Source organism: Cryptomeria japonica, chromosome 10 (assembly GCF_030272615.1).
Source record: "Cryptomeria japonica chromosome 10, Sugi_1.0, whole genome shotgun sequence".
NCBI classification, from domain to species: domain Eukaryota; kingdom Viridiplantae; phylum Streptophyta; class Pinopsida; order Cupressales; family Cupressaceae; genus Cryptomeria; species Cryptomeria japonica.
Window position 1 is genome coordinate 815,857,192 of NC_081414.1, and position 8,897 is coordinate 815,866,088.

At 35.6% G+C, this 8,897-nt stretch overlaps 1 non-coding gene across 1 annotated transcript; it reads right to left on the reverse strand.

The window, feature by feature from the left end:
• Positions 1 to 676: 676 nt before the first annotated feature.
• On the reverse strand, positions 677 to 778 carry LOC131033021 (U6 spliceosomal RNA). The gene has a single exon (XR_009359302.1). It is a non-coding gene; the product is annotated as a U6 spliceosomal RNA (small nuclear RNA).
• Positions 779 to 8,897: the final 8,119 nt, after the last annotated feature.

Consider the following 8,897-nt stretch of genomic DNA (forward strand, 5'->3'; position numbering starts at 1 on the left):
ATATGAAAGCATACAAAATAATAGATATTAAATATAACAAAATAAGAAGGTCCAAACAATATGTACGATTACGTTGTATTATTGAGCTTCATTTCAATTTTGATGAGTTCCTTGGTAAAAAAATTAATCCTAAACATTTTATTGATCTTAGAGAAAGGAAACTCCTTTCAATTTTGATAAATTCCTTGGCAAAACAATCTCCATTTTAATTTTAATAAATTCTTTGATAAAAAATTAATCAAGAATATTTTATTAACCTTGATGAAAAAGATATCCAAACGAACAATATGTACAAGTACTTGTTAGTTCTTGTTAAGGCAAGATACTATTACAAGCATTTAATTTTAAAAAGATATGCAAATAAACAATATGTACAATTACTTGTTAATTCTTGTTAAAGCAAGATACTATTGCATGCATTCAATTTTATTTTTTTATTAGTTCAATAGTTTTAATTTGTACCAAAAAAATTAAAACTATTGAACAAATTTTTTATAATTTATATTTAAAATGATTATAAAAATTTATTTTTCTTATATTATTGATATCTATTTTAAGTAATTCCTTGATAACTAATTAATTCAGGATATTTTATTGGCCGCCCCAAATATTGATGTCTATTTTAAGTAATTCCTTGATAACTAATTCAGGATATTTTATTGGCCGCCCCATAAAAAAAAATTTGGACCATTTCTCGATTTATGCGTGTCATCCTTGCGCAGGGGCCATGCTAATCTTCTCTGTATCGTTCCAATTTTATCGGATGTCTCCAAATTTCTCAATTTATGCGTGTCATCCTTGAGTAGTATCAATTCAGCATTGTCCTCCAAATTTCTGGGATCGAAAGTTGAACCTGTTCATCTCTACGAATCCTATTGTTCCTCTTGAATACAACTGTGTATCTATTCCTGCACATAGTGAAAAGGGGAAATATGTTGGGAATAGGGGTTTGCCTTAGGTCAAACCCTAGTTTTTTAATTGACCATGGAATTGAATTGAAAATGTAAATGAAAGACTGCAGTGAAAAACTTTTCTTTTGAGGGAAAGATTGAGAATGAATGAAACACTAATGATATACCTTTAATGAAGTTTTGTTTGTTTCCACCAAGGAATTAGGGTTTCATATACATTGTCTTTATAAAACATAGAACATGAATGTCATCTCCAATGCTTGAACCTTGACTTCACTTTTGTTTCAATGCTTGATAAAAGACTGCTTGCTTGCTCACTTGAATGTAGGATCTCAATTTTTCTCTCTTGAGTTGATTAGGAATTTAGATTAGGTTTTAAATGAGAGGGGTAGACCTCCTTTTATACTTGTTTGTCAAAAATGATTGAATTTCCACAACCAACCGACACAGGGCTAGATTTCCCCCTCAACAAAGTTGACCATTAGAGGGGGCCAACTTGGGGCCTAATTAGGAGGCTCAAGGAACATACACCTTTGTCCTGATTTAGGACCAATGTGTGGTACGTCCTGGTCCTAATTTGGGATCAAGGCATGGTATGTCTTGGTCCTAAAAATTAGGACTCCAAATTGGTGAAGAAGTTGAAAATGTGGTGAAAATGTGAGGTAAATGAGTGGTGTGAGAAAAATTAGTGTTGCAATGAGGCCTTGGAGGATGAAACGCTGAAGTGAGGCCTATTGAGGACAAAATTCTAGGAGAGTACAATTTAGGATGTTGCAGATTCATTTATTATTTGGCTAGTTTCCTTGAGGATATTCATATTGTAAGATGTGTTAATAGGGGGATATAAAGAGCATTGCAAAGTGATAAGTTAACACTTTCATCATTAAGTTTACCTACACCATTCCAAACAAGTTGGACCTTATTGGTGATGTCCTTGCATTTTTGTTATTTGATATTTTGAAAGTGACTATTTTTGTCTAAATTATTTTTACTTTTGAGATAGTGGTATTGGCTTATGTATTCAACATTGGGATTTCATTATTAATCATTCTTGATGATAATTTAAAATGAGTATTGAATCTAAGAGGGAAGCTAGCACATGAAATGTCAAAATGAGTGAATGTTAAATGGTATTCTTATGTATGCCCTGGTCTGTACTAGATAAGATATTTCCCAAGTAGTGGAAATCTCTTAAGTCGATATGTGGCTAATCTTGGATGGGTGCATTAGGCAATGCCTACTCTAGTATAGATGTTGGTGTAAATAATTATTCATCTTGGATATTATTACACCTTACTTAAGTTTACTTAGGAAATGTATTTCATAATAGTTTGGGTATGAGACACTTGGGTGTTTGTGCCACATTGGGATAGTGTGTGTAGGAGAATTTCCACCTTTTATGGTGCGATCTTGTTGTTACACTCCACATTCAGTGGGTGATCCACCTCATGTGGAATATTATATTGTTTCTCCTACCTACCCACACCTATTTCCTACCTACCCTTGTTTCTTATTGAGCCACATGTCATGTTTGTGTGCTCACATATCCATATAGCCTTGCCTATATAAGCAGGCTCATATTCATTGTATGTATCGATTGATGATCCAGTTGATCATTATTTTCATCTTGATAGAATACAGTTTATTCTATCATCTATTTTGTTCTCTCTTATTTGTGCTTTCCATTGCCTCTTGATCTTGGAAAAATCTCACATGGTATCAGAGCTGGTCCATGTCTCATGTGGTATCAGAGCCATTAGAGTGTCATTGGTTTGCTAATTGAGAGAAATTTGATGTTATTTGGGGTTGTGTATTTTGGAGTTTTCTATTGCAGGTTATTATTGAAGCTTGATGGGTCAAATCTGAGGCTACCATTGGATTGAGGAGGACCAAGAAAGTCAATTTTGCCTTTTGTTTCATCAAAATCGGACTTCGGAGGTCAAATCTATAGGCATTTGAAGTTTGACGCTGCGACAGAAATTTTCTAGAAATTATAATTTTGCAAGCAATTTTCAAATAGCGATATCTCACTCATCCGGACACGTTTTTTCGAGCAATTTTTTTTGTTTTGGAGTAGAATTTCGTGATCTGTACAGTGGTGTAGAATTTTTCTGATTTTCGGATACAAGTTTTTCAGAAATTGCGAAATCCCAATTTTTACAACTTTGGAGGCTTCGTTTGGGCTCATATGGACTCCTTTTCAGGTGTCGTTTTTTTTTAAAGTGCATATTTTTTCATCTACTTTCATAATCTGCTATCTGTTTGTAGTGATTTTAAGTAGAAATTGTACATTCAGTATTTGGCCATTTTTTGCATATTTGGTACTTGCATTTTGCTTGGATCTCAGTTTAGATCACTAGCAGTATTTGTTGAAGTCTCTTAGATCTCATTTTGAGAAGTTGTAAATTGAAATCAGAAGTCCACTTTGCCTTGTTTTGCAAGTGGCCCATTGTATATGCACTAAGTATAAAGTGCCAAAATCACCATTTTGGGGGGGTTTCTTGATTGAGTATTATGGGGGGGTGTCTTGTGTGATTGTGTCTCTCTCTATCTTGTGTTTTTTTCATTTTGGTGCTATGGGTTCTCCTAAATTTCCACTTTCAACTCCTCATAATTATGCATCATGGAAAATTAAGGCATGGAGTAAACTAATGGAAAAAGGACTCATTCATTATGTAAATGAAACTATTACAGCACCACCTGATCCTAAGGCTGATCCTAATGCTCAAATTGAATGGCTTACTAAGAATGCTATGGCACTTGAAACACTTAGAAAGTATGTATAAGATGACCTCATTTTTCACATTGATAAGTGTAAACATTTAAAGAGGCTTGGGATATTTTTAAGAAATTGTATGGTCAAGTTGATGAGATTAAGGGCTACAAGCTTGATAGTGAACTCACAACTTTGGATCCCAAGGATTTTGATACAATCCAAGATATGTCACAAAAGCAACTGAGCTAAGAGCAAAGCTAAAGGATTGTGGAATTGACAAAAAGGATGCTCAATTGGTTTATAACTTGTTGGACAAGCTTCCTTGAGTTTATGCAGCCTTTATATCTAGCTTTCACACCCATAGGTTAGCTCAAGGTTCCTCATACACTTCTCCCTCATTTGATTCATTCATGGAGATGTTGATACTTGAGCAATCTAAGTTGACCACGATGGGGATTCTCAAATCTTCAAAGTCACAAGCTTTGGTGGCTAACAAAGAGAATCAAAGTAATCAAGGAAAATGCAAGAATCAAAAGCAACCTAAGTCTAAACCACAACAAAATGGAGCACAATCTTCCTCTCCACAACAAGGTGATTCACCATTCTCACCTAAGAGGAAATCATATAGGGACAATCTTTTTTGTGGATATTGCAAGAAGTTAGGACATGATGAACATCATTGTTATAAGAAGGATATTGATGAGTTGAAGAATCTTCTTGAGAAGAATAGAATCAACCTACCTTCTAGAATGTCTGCATCGGCTTCTTCTTCCAAGGATAAAGAAAAGGATCACTCTTTTGGGACAGATAAAGGAAAGGGACAAGCTCTTTGTGCTACTACAAGTCATGATTCAAGGAGATGGCTTCTAGATTCAGGGGCTTCTCATCATATGGTATCTTCGTAGTCTATGTTTTCTACATTTCAGCCTTGCCACATGCTGCAGATTTTGATGGGCAATCATACATACATGGATGTGATTGGGAAAGGATCTATTGCCATTGGGGATAACTCCTTCAATGATGTGTTGTGTGTACCCCACTTGACAAATAATCTTCTTTCCATCTATCAAATCACACATGGGGCAACTAGGAAAACTGTGGAGTTCACACTTGATTTAGTTATCATTAAAGACTTGGAGAGTGGAGCTATCATTGCGACTTGGGTGGTTGATCATGCATCTCGGTTGTACTCTTTTTCATATTTTGGTCCTATTAATGAGGTTGATTCTTTGTATGTTGATGATTTAGATTTTGAGGAGAACTTTGGGCATTTGAACTTGGGGATTCTCACATGTGACCCCGTTCTTGAGCCTTGCATTTCATCTCCTTGTATTGATATCACACCACCTATTGCACCTGATGATGCAACTAGTGTGACAATTTTGCCTTCTTATGATTCAATGCAGCAGGATATTTCATGTCTTCCAACTTCAGTTGATTGGGATGCCTACTTGACAGACATTGCAGGTTTGTTTTTGGACTCCTACATTGCAGATTTGGGAGACACTATTGATGGCATTCATCTTCTCTTTGATGAAGATGATCCTTCTTTGATTGTTGTGAGAGATAACTCTGACCCTCTTGTGCGTTATCTACATAATCAATCTTTAGAGGTTGACATGATTGTGGATACTTGTGTACAACACTTGGAGGAGGTCTCTTTATCTTTTGAGGAGACATATGAGTCTTTGGATATTGTTCTACATTCATCTCCACTAGATCTTAGAGTTCCTTTTTCAGCAATGTGGCACAATTTACCACCTTTGGAGGGGGTAACTTTCAGCATCGACATGGTGACACTTGAGCAGTTTTCAGAGATTCCTTTCATCATGAGTATTTTTGCTTCATCTTCCCTTCATGGTTGTGGAGACTTCATGGATCCATCTTTGGTTTTGTTTCTTTCTAAGGGGAGGAACGTGGTTCGACGTTCATGGAGCAGTTTCTTCATTCATCTTCGAGCTTCTATTATTGGTGTAGATTCCACATTGAGGGGGGGCTTCCTAGTCTCTCTTATTCTTCTCTCATATGGGGGGGACTTTTTCCTCACATGGGGTTTTGTCCTTCACATACTTCTATGAGAGTTCTTTGTATCTAGTTTTCATCTCTCTTTTGGGGGAGAGTTTTTTCCCATTGGGTTTTTCTCTCTTTCCCCACTTTGTGAGAGATTTCATTGCATTGGTTTTCATGCATTTGCATTTGTACATGGGTACCTAACATGGCCTAGTAGCTGGGACCCATCTTGCATTGCTTAGTTGCATTGTAGACTTAAGTGCATTCCCCTAAGTTGCACTTAAGGGGGGGTGTTGGTGTAAATAATTATTCATCTTGGATATTATTACACCTTACTTAAGTTTACTTAGGAAATGCATTTCATAGTAGTTTGGATATGAGACACTTGGGTGTTTGTGCCACATTGGGATAGTGTGTGTAGGAGAATTTCCACCTTTTATGGTGCAATCTTGTTGTTACACTCCACATTCAGTGGGTGATCCACCTCATGTGGAATATTATACTGTTTCTCCTACCTACCCACACCTATTTCCTACCTACCCTTGTTTCTTATTGAGCCACATGTCATGTTTGTGTGCTCACATATCCATATAGCCTTGCCTATATAAGTAGGCTCATATTCATTGTATGTATCGATTGATGATCCAGTTGATCATTATTTTCATCTTGATAGAATACAGTTTATTTCTATCATCTATTTTGTTCTATCTTATTTGTGCTTTCCATTGCCTCTTGATCTTGGCAAAATCTCACATGGTATCAGAGCTGGTCCATGTCTCACAATAGACCATGCTATACATGTCTCGAGGATGGATTAAAATGAGTATTGTGTCTAAGAGGGAAGGTAAAACAAGAAGTGTGTTTTGGGATACAACCCTTAAAGAAACATTTCCTATTTTTTTGATAAATTATTTTTATATATTACTTCATATGTATACACTTTTTTTCTACACTATATCCTTAAAAAAGGGGGAAGAAAAAGTTACAACCCAAAGTCATGCAAGGCAACGCCTTTAAAAATATATCCAAATAGAAGAGACAAGAACTATAGTTGTTAAGTATCCTGGGCTATGGATCTAACACAAAGAGGAGGAGGTAGAAAATGGTCGACAAGATTGCCCCAATTTGTAGGAGGGTATTGGCTATTGGCTACGTAGCCCCTTCTTTATTAGTTTGCTCACCATCTAAAGGTAAAATAACATTCATAGGAGAAAGGACTAGAGCAAGGCGAGGAAACAATATGAAGAAGAAATTGAATGTAAATGATAATGCTAGGACCAATCATGCACATTATGAGTCATATTGAGAAGGCTAAGAAGCATGAAAATAACGAAAACCTTGACGATATGCAATGTCTCATGTTTTAATAATAACACCCTTAAGAAGGATATTGACCTCTATTGGAAGGAGAGGGTAGTGAAACTCTAGCAACCATAAAAAGTGTATTACTCCTTAGTGCAATGGTAAATAAACACTTGTAGATGAGCTACTTCAAGCACAACTTTATTAGCTAACATTTGTATTTATATGAGAACGTTAGAGAAAAACATGTACTTGAGAGACAAAAAAATGAATTTCATAGCAACATATTAAAAAGAGAGAAGCATATCCATCTTTTCAAATGCTAAATAGGTTTTCCACTTAAAATTAAGTCATATTAAGGTAAAATTTGCAAAAATTCTGGGTGAATCCTATAAAAGAATCACGTGCTAGGAAAAATAATTAGGTCTGAATGACTTGAAAAAAATCATTGACTCAATTCCAAGTGGCTTGGACTTTAGAATAAAACCAAAAAGGAAACTTGAGAGTCTCCTTTTAATATTTGAAATAGGACAACAAGGACTAATAACACCTTGATAGAGAATACACCAAAAAAAAGTGAGTAATTTTAGCTTAATGATGGTTGACTAAATAATCTAGAAGATCTATGTTATTACAATTCAACTAAAGATTTATCTTTTGCACCAAATGCAAATTTGTAGAGAGAGCTAAATTGCAACATAATGAAATCTTAAATACATTTTAGATTCTAAAATTAAAAAAATAGATAAGGCTACTCATAGAAAATTAAGAGATGAGAGATAAGGAATAGAATAACAATCTTTTTAGTCACCGGTGTAACTTTGTTGCTCTGATTTGACTACTCTATATTAGGAGGACCAATTTGGACTTTACATCTTACTTTTGTCTTCTCTTTTAGGACATTTTTTACTTGACTTTGTGTAGCAGCATTCATATGAATGCATGATCATGTTCTTCTATTGTGTTGACGTGTCTTATATGATTGCAACAATGTCCTCTACTACTCTACTATCTACACGTGTAAAGGAAATCGACATTCAAATGACATGTAGTGACATAGATACCTTGAAGGGTTTGTTATGAGACGGTTGAATAGTAAAACTTATTTGTTGATGATCAAACTCTACAAAGATTTGATAAGAACATAGAAGGAATACATTGAAAAATGTATATGAATAAACTACTCGTGAAGATTGAGTTACAACAATAATTTCTATTGTGCTTCTTAATGCCTATTACTAATATATGTTGACACAATGCATTTTTAACTCTTTTTTAATATAATAATGATCAAATTATCGTTTTACATAATGTATAATTTAAAATCTACGTGGCCACGGTTTCACATTTTACCCTATCTATCTCGAAATTGCTGGCACTCTTCTTGAGGTTAGCAGATAACGTTTCTTCTATCAAATACAAACGTTTTATCTGCAAGATCTGCACAAGAGCCATCTGTCCAAAAGCGCGTGGTCCCAATTGATTGTATTCCGAACCAGGCTTTTGAGCTCAACTGTTACCAGCCGATGGAATCTCGCATTGACACACGTGGCAAATACAGAGCTTCTGTTTGTTAGGTATGTCTTCTTCTCGGATGCCGCGAGGTTGGAACCCGGAACCTCCCTGTTACCTAGTAGAAATATACAGTCTGCCCCTTTAAATTCTTCGCTAGCATGGTCGACAGAAAAGCCTGGATATCTTTTTTCAACTGATCTCTGTTTCTGTTTGACTCGGCTTATCTTCTTATCTGTTTCTCGGGAAGGAAATTGCGATGACGGAAATTGCGCTGGTAATCGCAGAGGTTTACGCAAGGGAGCGTGACTTTGAGAAATTGAATGCCCCAAAAGCTGTTACTGTTCCAGTCATACAGCCGTCTAATGACGGACTTTCACAATGCTTAGAGGCATTCAGGGTTAGAATTCGTTTGATTGAGGAGAGCCCTGAGAAAGGGGGGTCTC